Source organism: Dendrobates tinctorius, unplaced genomic scaffold, assembly GCF_039654945.1.
Source record: "Dendrobates tinctorius isolate UK_male_01 unplaced genomic scaffold, ASM3965494v1 ptg000251l, whole genome shotgun sequence".
Taxonomy (NCBI): Eukaryota; Metazoa; Chordata; class Amphibia; order Anura; family Dendrobatidae; genus Dendrobates; species Dendrobates tinctorius.
In genome coordinates, this window is record NW_027361918.1 from 9,296,874 (window position 1) to 9,314,208 (window position 17,335).

The 17,335-nt window shown below is 48.6% G+C and overlaps 1 non-coding gene across 1 annotated transcript; it reads right to left on the reverse strand.

The window, feature by feature from the left end:
* Positions 1–1,053: 1,053 nt before the first annotated feature.
* TRNAS-AGA (transfer RNA serine (anticodon AGA)) lies at positions 1,054–1,135 on the reverse strand. Its single transcript has one exon. It is a non-coding gene; the product is annotated as a tRNA-Ser (tRNA).
* Positions 1,136–17,335: the final 16,200 nt, after the last annotated feature.

Sequence of the window (17,335 nt, forward strand, 5' to 3'; positions counted from 1 at the left end):
CTGATAAAGAACCAACAAAGTTTAAAACACAAAAATCCCTTATTCAGAGGACACTAAGGTCTTTGAAACAGACAAATGTTTACTGGTTAGTTCACATTTATCAGCCTCGGACTGATCCCGATGATCACATCTGTCCTGTCCTGACACATTTCCATCATCTGTAAGATCAGACTGACACGAATCTGAGTGTGATCTCTCCTTCAGGCCGTGTTCAGACAGGCATCAGTCTCCTCCAGGAATCTCAGACGGTTCTCACCGTATAGCGACCTGTCTTCTTACGTCTACATCCGATAATCATGATGAAGGACAGTTTCCGGGGTAATAATAGAAATGTATCTGTGGTAATCGGGCATCACACGGATCATCTCGGGGATTGGATTATATTACGCCTCCATAGACCTGAACGGGAGAGTCTCATCCAAGACTCAGAAGTGAGCGCTGGAGGAGGCGATGGTTTTATGGACGCTAAAGGGCCTGTCACACTAGGCGATATCGCTGTGTCTGATACTTACCTACGACCGGCTCCCCCGCTGGTTTTCGCTGATCGCGCGAGAACGTCCTGGGCCACTTCTCGTCGTCAGCTTCCTGCGGCGCTTCCTGTGGAGAGACGAGCATGGAGCCGGGCGGGAGGACGCAGGATCGCCTAGTGTGACAGGTAAGTAGCGACCCCCGTCCCCAGCAATGTCGCTGGTGAGATCTGCCTGTGTGGCAGCTCACTAGCGACCACTTAGCGATGTACCAGCGATCCTGACCGCGTCATATCACTGGTCGGGATCGCTGGTGCATCGCTAAGTGTGACAGTACCTTAAATCTGTGTGAGAAACCTGTCATCTGAGAAACGGGAGAAAGTCTCCGGAGCCGATCTCCTGATAGCGGACATTATAGCAGAACATTACACCTACAGGGGGCAGTAGAGAGGTGGATTACTTCTTATATATTTCCACAGCCATGTAGAAAGGAGAGAGGGGTTGTCCATCCACCGACCACAGTCACCCAACAGCCTCCCAATTATAGATTAAAATTTTTTTTTTCCTTTAGAAAAAAATATGTTCACATAGTCTGCAGGATTTGAACCTGCGTGGGGAGACCCCAATGGATTTCTAGTCCATCGCCTTAACCACTCGGCCACGACTACAGCTGTCTGTGCTGTGATTCCTCCCACTCTCCTGTTATGGGGTGATATCTCCTGATGTGATGATATCTCCTGATATTAAGGTGATTACGGTTCCTAATTCACTGCAGCGCGGGTCATCCAGACAGAAGTCGCCTTCTCTGATCACTTTCCTCTAGAATTGATCGTGGTTACAGCAAATGTTCTAAAAGAAATAGAAACTCTACATCTGGGCGCTGCGGTGAGAGAAGAGAAAGGCTGAGGAAGATGTCCTGTCCTGGGAAACAGGGAGAACCGGGGAAAGGTCTGTGACTTACACCAGCAGCAGGATCAGCAGAGTTTTCATCTAGGTTTCTTTGTGGTCATCCTTATTTGTGAAGTGAAAACGTCACTCCTGTCTCTGGGAATCATTATCTGTTTGAATTTTCCCTTTTCTTTATTTCTGGGCCCTGATGTCTGCCTGCACCTTTTAGATAAGGCCATACTGGCCAGTGTCTAAGGGTCATCATTAAAGCTCCAGCAGAATTATATCCATTTGAGGTTGAACCTTTTGTTAAAGGGGTTGGTCAGTCCAGATCTATAAATCTGCAGTCATTCACTGGTCTCTGAGGGTATGTACTCCCAGCCAGTGGGCATGGCCTTGCTCCATTCACTTGTATTGAGGCAGGGCCATGCCTGAACTAGTGACACTGCCATCTATTGGGTATGGCCAACTAGAGGCCACAACCTCTCTCAATACAAGTGAATGGAGCAAGGCCATGCCCACTGGACAGGCGTATGTATAACACATACATACCCTCCAGTCCTGGCTCAGAAACCAGCAAATCCTCAAAGCGCACAGTGGTTACAATGTTAGGCATCGGGTTCCTGCAACTGCACAGCAGGGAACCAGAGCCTTACATTCAGTGGTCTCCCATTCTCCTTCAACTGCAGAGGAGCCTGCTCAGCAGTCCCATCGTTCCCGACGCTCTGCTCAGACCAGCTCTGTGGGTCTGGCTGTTGCTACCACCTCTGGGCCAGCAATAGCATTGCAGGCTTCTCAGCAGCGAGCTACTCCAGAGGCTAAGCCCTTCTGTCGTTCTTCAATATGGTATAGATAGAAAACTGAAATAGTAGAAAACTGAGAGGCCTTAAAAAATACAAACACAGGTAGGATCTGAGGGTCTCAGCTCTTTGCTGGTTCTGCACATCTACAGCTTCTCCTATATGGTCTAGTGGTTGGGATTCCTGCTTTTCACCCAGATGGCCCAGGTTTGGCTCCCGGTATGGGATAACACCTCCTTTTAATTTTGCTGTTTCCTTATTATTGTTACAGTCAGAATCTTATTGATCAGCATATAATGTGCATGTGCAATATATTATAGGAATGTCCCATAAACCTGGAGACACAGCGAGGAGATGACGGCAGGAGAAGCTGCAGCACACGAGCCTTCGATAGCTCAGCTGGTAGAGCGGAGGACTGTAGTGGAGCACAGACATCCTTAGGTCACTGGTTCGATTCCGGTTCGAAGGACATTTTATTACTTATTAGTAGAATTATATAATTATCTACAGGATTAATCAGCCACATTACTGATGGGGTGACATTAGCCACAATACTCAGTTTCCTTAACAATGCCTCTTCCTCCCACTCTCCTGATGTGGGGCTTCTATTAGGGTAATTACAGTTCCTAATTCACTGCAGCAGATCATCCAGACAGAAGTCGCCTTCTCTGATCACTTTCCTCTAGAATTGATCGTGGTTACAGGTAATGTTCTAAAATAAATAGAAACTCTACATCTGGGCGCTGCGGAGAGAGGAGAGAAAGGCCGAGGAAGATGTCCTGTCCTGGGAAACAGGGAGAACCGGGGAAATGTCTGTGACTTACACCAGCAGCAGGATCAGCAGAGTTCTCATCTACCCGTAGACATTTCTTTGTGTTCGGCCTTCTCTGTGCAGTGAGAACGTTCCTCCTGTCTCTGGAAATCATTATTACTACAAACAAGGATACAAAGTGCAATAGGATTTCTATAAGTAATTAGGTCTCATCTGCGTAATGGGATCTCATCTGAGCAATAGGATCTTTTCTGAGAAATAGGATCTCCTCTGAGTAATAGAATCTTTTCTGAGAAATAGGATCTCATCTGAGTAACAGGGTTAATGATTGGTAATCTGCTCACCTCAGGGGTTGTCTGTGGCACTCTCACTATCGGAGCATAGTCATCAGCCACTGCATCATCCACAGAAATGGTTGCAATGTATGAAGAGACAGGATACATGGATTTCAAGCGTGCTGCTGATTTAAAATGGGTCCAAAGACAAAATAATTGAAGGTGGTGCCACAACCCTATTGTTGGTATCCTTGGGTCAGGGGCTTCTTCCCTGTTCCTAACGCCAGGGGAGTCCTAGCTCGCCCTGTTCCCCGGATTACTTCTGATGGTGAAAACACCGACGCCACGTACCTCGTCTTAGCTCATGAATCTACCCTCAGCCTGTACCCTTCCCCCACCCAGGGAAGAGGGGAATAGTGGTGTACAGTTATACAAAAACCAGACTATCAAGGTAACATGAATAGGGATAAAGGAAAATACCAATCATACAAATATACTCACACATACAGTATAACAGCGGTAAACACCAGGGAGTGGTGGACGGGTAAAAGCAAAGTAGGAGAAGAAAGGGAATTATCACACACTCTGTTAGGAATCTGGGTCATTCTATGCTTATGCAGCAACCCAGATTCTCACATTTGTCTCCAGAGGCTAAATCCTTTTTCCCTGCTTCTGAGCATGCTCACGGGACTAGCTCTCATTGGAGTTCAGGAGTCAGGTGCTCAGGTCCTGCTCCTGATTTGATTGGTTACGCTCGGGACTCTGGAGATTTCCGGCAGGTCCTGTATGCTATAAAAAGTGTGCATGGCCGCTATGCCATGTGCTAGTATTTTCCATACTTGCTGCTGTGTGTTTGGTGATAGATGCTTGGACTGGTGAATGACTTATTAAGAAACCCCTTCCCTCTGATAATACGAATGTGTGAGTGATTGGGATACAGCCAGTGTGTGCGCCAGCGCCAGCGCGCTCAAGCTCCGCCAGTTGCAGCAGCCAGCGTCCTGCTTCGCGCCTGCGATATCGCGCTTGCAGCCCGCTTTTGGCGTTCGCAGTTGCGATGCCGTGCACACGCCTACTTACGGTAAGTCCATTCGGGTGTAGTGCTGTTCTTAACTACTCTGGCTTTGGCTACCGCACGTGTGCCGCTGAGTGTCTGTGAACTTGATACAGACCCAGCGTTTTTTGGTATTTGTGTTCATGTGTGCAGCTCTGTGAGTTTTAACAGAGTTTGCTTTTGTGCACCAGGTTCAGTTCTTCCTGTGCACATTACCGTCCTGGTGCTCTGCCTTTTCAGCAGCGGTTATTACACCTGCTGCACGGTGGACCCCGGGCGGCGAACACGCTTTATTTATATTTTTTTAAGCGTGTTCCGCCGCCGTAACACACTCAACACCTCGCAATAGTCACAGATAAATCCACCAAACGCCTTCTCAAGCAGCAACCACCATCTCCTAAACCATGCAGCATGAAGCTAGCTCTGGCAATGATAGCTTACCGGGGTCCAGAATATATAGGAGATGGGAGGGGCTAACAGTGAACAGCTGAGAGTTTTAATGCAGGAAAGCTTCCAGGAGCTCTCTGTCTCAACTGAGCAGATTACCCCTGCACTGCTAAAAGAAACCTGCACCATTTAATATGAAGGTGGAGTGTATTATTATTATTATTATTTATTGTTATAGCGCCATTTATTCCATGGCGCTTTACATGTGAGGAGGGGTATACATAAAAACAAGTACAATAATCTTAAACAATACAAGTCATAACTGGTACAGGAGGAGAGAGGACCCTGCCCGCGAGGGCTCACAATCTTCAAGGGATGGGTGATAATACAGTAGGCGAGGGTAGAGCTGGTCGTGCAGCGGTTTGGTCGATCGGTGGTTACTGCAGGTTATAGGCTTGTCTCTCTTGTGTATCTCATCAGTGCAGGAGTAGGAGAAATTAGACACTGTGGTCTTCTGGATCTTCTCTGTCGCGATAAACCTGTGACAGTTGATGAAAAACGTCTCACACATCTACACACTGATGACACACTGGGATGTAATGTGTCACCGCTCACATTACACAGTGACACGTTACATGACTTATATACTGTACATTACCATAGTACATTACATCAGACGAACATCACTATTACACACAGACCCGCAGGACGCAGGACACTGTACACACAGTGCAGCTGTTGTCTCAGGGGCAGGGACAGGATGAGACAATCCTCATCTCTACATATTACATCTGCCATCTTTATGTAGCGGCACAGCTCCTGAACAGAAGGGGAACAAAGGGGTTAAAGGGAGACATCTTGTGAGACCTTGTCCACCACCCTTGGTTCTGTGCTGGAGCTACATGAAGGGCTCTGATACGGAGCGTTGGTGGTATAGTGGTGAGCATCACTGCCTTCCAAGCAGTTGACCTGACTTCAAATCTCTGCCAACGCAGAAGCAAAAATTATTATTATTATTATTATTATTATTATGCATTTATATAGCGTCATTTATTCCATGGCGCTTTACATGTGAAAAGGGGAAATATAGACAAGTATAATAAACATGTGTAAGACAAGGGACACACAAGTACATAAGGAGAGGGGACCCTGCCCGTGAGGCCTCACAGTCTACAGGAATGGGTGAGGATACACTAGGAGAGGGTAGAGCAGGTCGTGCGGTGGTTCAGTAGACCGAGGATCATTGCAGGCTGTGGGCTTGTCGGAACAGGTGGGTCTTCAGGTTCTTGAAGGTTTCCATTGATGGTGAGAGTCTAATGTGTTGCAGCAGAGAGTTCCAGAGTATGGGGAAAGCACAGGAGAAGTCTTGTATGCGACTATGGGAAGAAGAGATAAGGGGAGAGTAGAGGAGATCTTGAGATGATCAAAGGTTGCGTAGGTACTTGGAGACCATGTCACAGATGTCTGAAGGAGACAGGTTGTGGATGGCTTTGTTTGTCATCGTTAGGGTTTTGAATTGGAGCCTCTGGGCAAAAGGAAGCCAGTGAAGGGCCTGGCATAGGGGGGAGGCTGGGGAATAGCAGGGAGACAGGTGGATTAGTCGGGCAGCAGAGTGTAGGATGGACTGGAGTGGTGCCAGAGTGCTAAAGGGGAGGCCAGAGAGTAGGAGGTTGCAGTAGTTGAGGCAGGAGATGATAATAACATGCACTAGTGTTTTTGTGGTTTCGTGGTTGAGGAATGAGCGGATCCGGGAAGTATTTTTGAGTTTGAGGCAGCAGGAGAAGGCGAAGGCTTGGATATGTGGTTTGAAAGAGAGCGCAGAGTCAAGGATCACCCCAAGGCAACGAGTGTGTGGGACTGGGGAAAGAGAGCAGCCATTGACAGTGATAGATAGGTCTGGTGGAAGGGTAGAGTGAGATGGGGAAAGATGATGAATTCTGTTTTGTCCATGTTCAGTTTGAGAAAGTGAGCAGAGAAGAAGGCTTAGATAGCAGACAGACATTGTGGGATTTCAGTCAGTAAGGAGGCGAGGTTGGGTCCAGATAGGTAGATCTGCATGTCATCGGCGTAGAGGTGATACTGCAAACCGTGGGATTCTATGAGCTGTCCCAAGCCAAAGGTGTAGATGGAGAATAGTAGGGGTCCTAGGACAGAGCCTTGAGGAAAACCGACAGACAGGGGGCGAGGTGAGGAGGTGGTGTGTGAGAGGGAGACACTAAATCTTCAGTCTGTTAGGTATGATGAGATCCAGGCTAGGGCCAAGTCTGTGATGCCAAGAGATGAGAGAGTCTGTAGCAGGAGGGAATGGTCTACGGTGTCGAAGGCAGAGGACAGATCCAGGAGAAGGAGGACAGAGTAGTGTTGCTTGCTCTTGGCGGTTAGTAAGTCGTTAGTGACTTTAGTTAGGGCAGTTTCAGTTGAGTGATGCGGTCAGAAGCCAGATTGTAACTGGTCAAAGAGGGAACAGGAGGAGAGGTGGGAGGACAGTTCAAGATATACATGCTGTTCCAGTAGTTTTGAGGCATAAGGGAGAAGAGATATTGGGTGATAGTTAGACACAGAGGATGGGTCAAGGGAGGGCTTTTTGAGGATGGGTGTGATTGAGGCATGTTTGAAGGATGAGGGAAAGACACCTTTTGCAAGTGTAAGGTTGAAGAGGTGTGTTAGAGATGGGATGAAGACTGTGGCCAAGTTAGGGATGAGGTGGAACGGGAGTGGGTCAAGGGTACAAGTGGTGAGGTGTGATTGTCATGATTTGTAGTTTTGCCCTGTCCTGTATTTTGTATAATATGTCATTTAACTTTTCTCTGGTTGTATTTGCTGTAAATTAACCATGTCTCCTTCCCCCAATACTTTGCAATGTCTTGTGATGTACCTGGACCATAATCTAATTTAGGCTTGTGTCAACAGCTAGTGGAACTGTGGCTATTGTTTTCCTAAGCAGAAGATAACCTACAATACATATCCTGTAGACTCAGTGGAGCCCTTACATTTGTAGAATCTTCTGATGGACCAAACCATTGAATAGTAGGTGTGACCCCTACCCCCCTTCAGATGGACTGATCCCAGGAGCCCTGACAATACTTTCTTCTTTTAAGATTAGTTGTGTTTTGAGTGCGGAGGTGGAAGCAGTCACGAACTGAGTTGAGGACAGCTCGTGACGTCCGTGGGATTGTGTGGAATCCTGTGGACTATTGCAAGGATTATTGTTATCGCATCTGGCACAAGGACTATTGTGAGGTGCCCGGATTTGTTTCCATTGTGTGGACTTAGTGTGGACTTCTCATGGACTCCAAGGACATTATGGATATTTGATGTTGTATGCTCCCTGCCTTAATAAATCTCGTTGGATCATCCCTCGGCCTGTTGTCCCTTCTTGCTCTGTCGTATACCCCGTCACAGTGATCTTGACAGAAGGGTGGAGAGCTGATCTTCTGCCATGGTGGAGAAACTGGCTTTTGCAGCACAGGGCTGAGCAGCTAAGAGGGGCATTGGGGGCTGCGGGCCAAAGTTTTGTCTGATCATGTCAATCTTCTGCTTAAAGAAGGAGGCAAAGTCTTCAGCAGAAATGAGAGGGAGGAGGTGCAGTGGGATGGAGTAGAGAATTGAAAGTGTTGAAGAGCTGTTTAGGGTTGTGAGACCGGGTGGATATGAGAGATGTGAAGTAAGTTTGTTTTGCGGCAGAGAGCGTGGACGTAAAGCTGGCAAGGGACTGCTTGTATGCACTGAGGTGCTCAGTAGAATGGGTTCTCTTCCATCTCCGCTCAGCGGCCTTGGAAAACCATCTCAGTGGTTTGGTCAGCCAGGGCTGTCTGTTGATTGTTTGAGTTTGCTCTGCATGAGGGGGCAGCCGAATCAAGTGTTGCTGTTATTGTGGTGTTATAAAAAGTGGCAGCAGCGTCTGTGTCATGAAGGGAAGCTATGTCTGTAAGAGGGAGAAGGGACTCAGAGAGTGATTGTAAATTGAGGTGTTTGAGATTCCTGCGAGGTTGAGCGAGTTTATGGAGCGGGGGTTGCGCAGTAGGAGAGGAGAGGGAAGAGAATGTCAGTAGGTTGTGGTCAGACAGGGGGAGGGGTGAGTTATTGAGATTAGTGAGGGAACAGAGATGGGTGAAGATATGGTCCAGCGTGTGACCATCTTTGCGAATAGCCACATAGGACCATTGCGTGTGGCCGAGGGAAGCCGTGAGCGATAGAAGTTTAGAGGCAGCCAGGGTGGAAGTGTCAATGGGGATGTTAAAGTCGCTCATGATGATGGCGTGGATGTCAGCAGAAAGGAAATGGAGTAGCCAGGTGGTGAAGTGGTCGAGAAAGGTGGAGGTGACTAGTTCTGTGGGACGGTAGATGACAGCCAGTTGGAGGTTGGACGAGGAATAGATGCAGATGGAGTGCACCTCGAATGAGGGAAGAGTAGCAGATGGTGGCAGAGGAATTGGGGTAAAGGAGCAGGTGTCAGTTAGGAGCAAGCCAACTCCTCCACCACGTTTGTTGCTGGGGTGAGGGGTGTGAGAGAGATGGAATCCGCCATAGGAAAGCGCAGCTGGAGAGGCTGTGTCAGAGTGAGTGAGCCAGGTTTCAGTGATGGCAAGGAAGGAGTTTGTTGGTGATAAAGAGGTCATGGATAAATGACAGCTTGTTGCAGACAGAGCGTGCGTTCCATAGGGCTCCAGGTAAGGGGGTTGGGGGAGTGGGGGCTGGAAGAATGAGTATGAGGTTATCATGGTTGTGAAGGCGTGTAGAGGATCATGGCAGGGTGATAGAAGTGAGTGTAGGGATGTGTTGAGGAGGGCCAGGATTTGGGGATATGTCGCCAGCCATGAGGAGTAGTAGACAGAGCATTAGAAGGTGGGAGCAGGATAGGACATGATGTGGCCGTGTGTGGAGAAAAAGGATTGTATGTGGAGGAACAGTTGTGACGAAGCGGTGAGATGGCTGGGAAGAATGGAGGGGGAAATGACAAGTTCCTTACTGGGTGGAGGGATTGCAGGAGTTAGAGAGAAATAGAGTAGTACGGGGGTGATAGTAAAAAGATGGTGACACATTGTAGTGGTGTTATAGTCCGTTACCCTACAGTCAATTCCAGTCCAATTCTAGTCTAATTCAGAGTATTGTACTTAGAAATCTGTAATTTGAAATATGGATTTTGAAATCGATGGAGCTGACTATGTCTGGAGCAGACCCATGCTGCTGAATATATGTGCAGCTAAAGACAATCAGGTGTGAGTGAAAGTGGGGTGTGACTGCCCAGGTCAGATGCACAGAGGTAAGCAAAGGTCATAAAAGGGGGAAGGGGTTATACAGACCACTTAGATGTGTGGCAAAGACAACAAGAATGGAGTACAATTATGGATACAAGAAGATGGTAAGCAATGCATACCATATAAAAAATAAAATGCAGTTCACATGGGGCATTCAGGAGCATGAGAGAGAGGGGGAATCCAGCAATGCATACCTGTGGGAACAGAAGAACATCTCGGTCAGATGGTGATGATGACAATACTGTAGGAATCATGAGTGGCCAAATGCATTCTAGAATTCTAGGCTAATTCACAGTAGTGTACTTAGAAATCTGAACTTTGAAATATGGATTTTGAAATAGATGGAGCCGACTATGTCTGGAGCAGACCCATGGTGCTGAATATATGTGCAGCTAAAGACAATCAGGTGCACTAAATATAAAGCTTCTTGAGTAATTTTTAGCTCCAGGGATAAAAAAAAATCAAAGTGAATTTGCCATTAAAAACATTGTTCTGTCCAGCAATATAATTACTGTCTAAAGTTTAGTCATTATTTTGTGTCTTCGTTATTACAGACATTGTATTTTCTGTGTACTAATCCTTTCTATGGTTTTTATATTGTAAGGTAACAGCACCATCTGCTGGCGGTTTAATGTAAGCATTCTAGTTCAATTTGCAATGTATTATGGGACATTACTTCCTAGGGCATTGTGGGATTGTTCCTGTTGTATTACGGTCTTATGACACTGTGAAGGAACAGCAGCCATTGTTCCTGTATGGTCCTGAGGAGAAACCTCACCACTCGCATTCTTTATGCTCCTTGTAAACAGCCTGCTCTAAGCATAGTTGGTACATCACTATCTGTGTGTTACAGTCCTGTGTTTCTCAGTACGTCAGCAATATTAGACAGGTAATCAACAGCCTGCATATTACCTCATGTCACCTGTGTATTACTGTCACGCCGCACTCACCAGGAGGCGGGGCTTCGCTCCCGACGTCTTTTCCTCCAGTACGGCAGTCCCTCGGGCTCCCATCGGGTGCGCATGCGCAGCTCTCGTCCCCGGGGCTCCTTTTCCATGTCACGTTTGCGCTTGCGCGCTCCTGTCAGTGCTGTCTCCGGGTCGGTCCTCTCTATGGTAATGGAGGACCTGACCCGGAAGCTGTAGTGGTCAGGTGCTTCTGGCTAGAGGACCTGACCCGGAACCAGTAGTAGTCATGTGCTATATCAGGTGACCTCCCCCGATAGGAGGTGCCTGATTATTGTTGTGCTTCCTGGCTGGGTCTGCTGTGTCCCTGCCTGGCTGTGCGCTGTTCTCAGGTCCTCTGCTCTGTCTTGTAGTCTTTTGTGCTCTTAGCACTCGTTCTGAACTCTCACTTGATTCATGCTCAGTTGTGCCTCCTGGCACACTCTCGTATCCTGTCCTCTGTCGCTTGCTCAGTCGTGCCTCCTGGCACTCACTCTGTCCCTGCGCTCCATTACACCTCCTGGCACGACTGCTGCTCCATTCAGCACCCTGTCGTGCTCCTTGCACGCGTCCTGCTTTGTTTACCTCTGGTCGTGTTACTCGCTACACGCCATACGTGCTCACGTGTACCTGTCTCACACCATCCTGTAGTTAGCGCACTTCCGTGTACTCACCTGGTGTTCCTAGTGCCCAATACCGTTCTTCAGACATACTCACCCGTGTCTCCTGTGAGCCGCCCCTCTCGGTACCGGCTGCTGTGGTACCTGAGCTCCTGGGCCTGCTCCTAACGGTCCCTGTATAGGGGTCGGTTCCAACTGGCAGTTTGCCCGGGGCCCCTCGGTGCCACGGCACAGAGGGTCCACTCCAGGAGTCTCTGGCTCCAGACCATCCATTCTAACAATTACCTCATGTCACCTGTACATTACCTCATTTTACCTGTATATTACCTCATGTTACCTGTATATTACCTCATGTCACCTGTATATTACCTCATGTTACCTGTATAGTGTCATGATGTATATATTTTTCCCTGTCCTGTATTTGTATAATATGCCACGTAATTGTTCTATTAGCTGTAACTAACCTGACTTCATTCCTGAGACTATAATGTAATTAACTTGGTCAACAGATTGGGAGAGATTAGCTATTGTTTAGTAAGCAGAGGACTACTTCCAGTGCACATCCTCATAGACACAGCGGTGCCTTGCTGTGGGCCAAACCATTGCATAGGAGGAGTGGAACCCTCCTCCACTACACACATCCAAGTGCAGAGACACTAGATCCCTGTGCAACTCAAGTCAGATGTGAGTTGGATGCTGAAAGTGAAGAACGAGGCTGTCTGAGGAAGCTTCGGCCTCTGTGTGATCGTGGTGGATTTCTGGGACTCTTAAAGGACTATGGTTTTGTGATCTGGCACAAGGATTGTCGGGAGGTGCCCCCGAATCAGTTTCCTGTGGACTTATTTTGGGACTCTGCAAATTACCTTCGTGTTGTTCCTGTTTTCTGGTCAATAAATCTGTTGGATCGTTCCCAGGCCTGTTGTCCCTTCCTGCTCTGCCGTATACCCCGTCACAAACTGGTTGGCAGCGGTGGGATCGGAGCAGAAGGAATGGAGGAGAATGGCCCATCAACATCGGGAACCAGCACCGCAGAGTACAAGAACTGGACTGCGGTGAACCTACAAACAAAGGCCCGTGAACTGGGAGTCAGCTACAAGGGACTCTCCAAGGAGCAGCTGATTGAGGCTTTGGAAGCAGTTTGCCTGCAAGATGATGCTGAGGAAGGATCCTCACAGCAAAGAGAGGAAAGACGGCAGCCGGAGGTAAATACCCAAAAAAGTCAGTGGGTTGTGTGGTACGAGGAGGAGATGGCCTTGCTGGGAGAAGAGGTCTCCATAGAATATAAGATGGAGGTCATGCGCAGAGCCGAGGAGAGGCAGCGCAGGATGGAGGAGAGGGCATTGCTGGAGGGGCAGAGGGCAATGCTGGAGAGGGAGATCGCTTTGGAGGCAGCGAGAAGCTCCAGACAGACTGTACCCACAGCATCCCCCATGAGGGAACTCCCCAGAGTGTCCCGCAAAGACTTCAAGCCGTTTAATGAGGCTTCCGGTGACATTGAGGGCTTCTTCCAGGACTTTGAGCATCAGTGTCGATTAATGGAAGTCCCGGAAAGGGAGCGCGTCCGATATCTTGTGGGGCTCTTAGAGGGTGGAGCTGCCGCAGCCTATAGAGCTATGGACCCTCGGTGGAACTGTGAGTATGCGGAGATTAAACAGACTATTCTAGAACATTATGCTGTGACCCCAGACACTTACAGGACTCAGTTCCGTATTTTAGCCTGTGATGAGGAAGTGTCCTTCAAGATGTATGCTCACAAACTCTGGAGGCAGAGGAGGCCATAACCTGAGAGACGTTCCTGCAGGTCATCCTAAAAGAGCAGTTTTATTTTGAGTGCCCCGCTGAGATACGGGAATGGGTGCGTGAAAGGAGACCAGCAACAGCGGAGGAAGCTGCAGCACTAGCTGATGAGGCTCTCACCATCAAGCCTCAGTGGAAAAAATTACTACTCAGGGAGAAAAACACTACCAGCCCCCCAACGCTGGCGGCCCCTGGTCCTTCTGCCTCCAATATTCACCATCCCACTAGACCATCAACTCATGGTGACCTTCGTGTGACTGTGCCTCGCATTACTCCTGCTCCACCTTCGGGACTACGACGTGGAGGAAGAATCCCGGAGCGCAGATGCTATGGATGTGGGCAGCCCGGGCATATGCAATTCCAATGTCCAGGTGTACGGAGGCAGAACACCTACAGACCGCCTTTGCCTGTTCATTATCTACAGACCCCCACACCTGAAGAAGAGATGGATTCAGTGCCTGATGACTTGCCAAGTGACTCTGATATCCTGGCTTCCCTACCAGGAGTCTATGGGGTGCGAGCCCCAGCCACCTGTTCTTCTGATCTTCAGCACAAACATCTACAGGAGGTCGTGCTGGATGGTCAAAAAGTTGTTGGCTTCCGTGACACTGGGGCTTTTCTCACCATAGCCGATCCCCGAGTAATTCAACCAGAAGCAATTCAAAAGGGACCAGGAATTGCCATTGAATTGGCTGGAGGTACCCAGAGATATATTCCAAGAGCGAGTGTGACCCTGGATTATGGCTTTGGGGCCAAACAATGCGTGGTCGGTGTGATGAGCGGCCTCCCTGCAGACGTTCTTCTAGGAAATGATGTGGGGAATCTTCATTGCCACTTTGTCGGTGCGGTAACCCGAAGTCAAGCCAAGAGAGCAGCAAATGTGGACGTGTACAACCCATGCATGGAAATAAGGCCACCAGAACCGCTGTCACAGCCGGTGAGTGATTCTTCTTGTGGGGATAATATGAATGTTACCTGGGATAAAGTTCAGTTTAGACAAGAAGTGGAGACTGACCCCACCCTAGCTAGTTTTAGAGCTCGAGCTGAAATAGGGCAGCTAGGGGAGAATGGGGAAAGAATTATCAGAGAAAATGGACTTCTGTATCGGGTTACCAATGCCGACTCCCTAGATAAGCCCTGGACTTATAGCAAACAGCTGATTGTTCCTCAGAAATACAGAATTCCCCTATTACACCTTGCTCATGATATTCCTACTGCTGGCCATCAAGGCAAAACCCGCACCGAGAGACGATTGACTCAATCTTTCTATTGGCCTGGGATTTCCCAAGCAGTGGCGCATTTCTGCCGAACTTGCGACATATGTCAGCGTAGAGGGCGACCCGGAGATCACCCAAAGGCACCCCTGCAACCGCTCCCTATAATAGAAGAACCCTTTCAAAGAGTAGCTGTTGATATCATTGGACCTCTGGCTAAACCAAGTAAATCTGGAAAGCAGTACATTCTCACTGTTGTGGACTATGCCACCCGATATCCAGAAGCGGTGGCCTTGTCAAGTATTTCTGCAGCCAAGGTGGCCGAGGCCCTGGTTACCATTTTCACCAGAGTAGGATTTCCCAGTGAGATCTTGTCGGACCAAGGCTCCCAGTTCATGTCAGAGCTGGTCCAGAGTCTGTGGCGCACCTGTGGAGTACGAGCGATCCGCACGACCCCGTATCATCCCCAAACAAATGGACTTTGTGAACGATTCAATGGCACTCTGAAGAATATGCTGAGGGCCTTCACTGACAGAGATTCAAACTGGGAGAAGTACCTACCCCATCTCTTGTTTGCCTATCGGGAAGTTCCCCAGGAGTCCACTGGGTTCTCCCCCTTTGAACTACTCTATGGAAGAAAGGTCAGAGGACCCTTAACCCTGCTCAAGGAATACTGGGAGGGGCAAGTTTAAGATACAGGGGCCCCTGTTGTCCCTTATGTCCTAAAGCTGCGAGAAACCCTGGCCCAACTTGCTAGTTTTGCCCAGAGTCATGTGCGGATGGCTCAAACCAGACAGAAGACATGGTATGACCATAAAGCACGCTACCGGGAGTTTGTAGAAGGACAACAGGTCTTAATGATTGTTCCCCATCGGCAGAATAAACTGCAGACAACATGGGAGGGTCCCTTCCGGGTTCACAGAAAACTGAATGACACCAATTACCTTCTTGCTTTAGATGATCAGGGGCTAAGACAAAAGACTGTCCATGTGAATATGATTAAGGAGTACCATGACCGGACCCTTCCAATGATAGCAAGCTGTCGGCTAGCTTCAGAGGACGGTCAAGAGGATGAGGACTCCCTACCTGATCTCGTGGAAGCAGCGAGAGCCCCATCCACTGTGGAACAGGTTCCTCTGGGTGATCACCTGGATTCCTTACAGAAAAAACAGATGCTGAGAGTGCTTCAACAGAGACGTGCTGCTTTCTCATCCCAACCAGGTCGAACCACCATCACCCAACATCATGTGGACACTCAGGGCATCCATCCCATACAACAGGCTCCTTACTGGGTACCTGAATCAGTTCGAAACACCATGCAGCACGAACTGGAGGAGATGTTACAGCTTGGGGTAATCCAGGCCTCCCATAGCCCTTGGGCCTCTCCTGTGGTGTTAGTACCCAAGAAGGATGGGAGTACTCGATTTTGTGTGGACTATCGACGACTAAACGACTATACCGTCAGTGATCCTTATCCAATGCCTCGTATTGACGAACTTCTAGACCGACTGGCTGGATCCCGATATGTCACTATCTTGGATCTCCGTAAGGGATACTGGCAAATCCCTCTGACGGAGGAGGGTAGAGAACGGTCCGCTTTTATAACCCCCTTTGGTCTGTATGAATTCCTAAATATGCCCTTTGGAATGAAGAATGCCCCGGCCACCTTCCAGAGAATGGTGGACCAGATCCTCCGGGGATGTGGTGACTTTGCTTGTGCCTACTTGGATGATATCGCCATCTTCAGCCAGACGTGGGAGGAACATCTGAACCAAGTAGCCATTATTCTTGACCTGCTTCTTGCAGCAGGCCTAACCATTCGACCAGATAAATGCCAATTGGGGATGGGTGAAGTCCAGTACCTAGGGCATAGAGTAGGAGGAGGGAAGCTCCGTCCTGAACCTGCCAAAATCCAGGCTATTAGAGACTGGCCAGTACCCCAAACTAAGAAACAAGTTATGGCTTTTTTGGGCACTGCCAGTTATTACCGAAAATTTGTTTCTCATTTCAGCACTGTGGCCAAGCCTCTTACTGACCTGACCAAGAAAGCAATGCCCCGACTGGTGATCTGGACTCCAGCCTGTGATGAGGCTTTTAACCAGCTGAAGGACGCTCTGGTCTGCGACCCTGTTCTGGCTGCTCCAGACTACAAGAGGAGATTCATTGTGCAGACGGACGCCTCTGCTTATGGACTGCGAGCTGTACTCAGCCAGGTGAATGCAGCTGGGGACGAGCACCCCATTGCCTACCTCAGCTGGAAACTGCTGGACCGAGAAGTGGCCTATGCAACTGTTGAAAAAGAATGTCTGGCTGTAGTGTGGGCCCTTAGGAAACTAAGGCCGTATCTGTATGGACGAGAATTCACTGTGGTTACTGATCACAATCCCCTCACCTGGCTGAACCGAGTCTCTGGGGACAATGGACGCTTACTACGATGGAGCCTGGCACTGCAGCCCTATAACTTTACCATACAGTATAGAAGAGGCAGCCAACACCAAAATGCAGATGGACTGTCCAGGCAAGAGGAGCCCTGAGTCCTGTCAGCCATGCCTGTGTGTACTTAACCAGTGACCTGTAGAGGTCCCTAGTACGTACACCAATTGCGGGGGGAAGGGAATGTCATGATGTATATATTTTTCCCTCTCCTGTATTTGTATAATATGCCACGTAATTGTTCTCTGGTTCTATTAGCTGTAACTAACCTGACTTCATTCCTGAGACTATAATGTAATTAACTTGGTCAACAGATTGGGAGAGATTAGCTATTGTTCAGTAAGCAGAGGACTACTTCCAGTGCACATCCTCGTAGACACAGCAGTGCCTTGCTGTGGGCCAAACCATTGCATAGGAGGAGTGGAACAA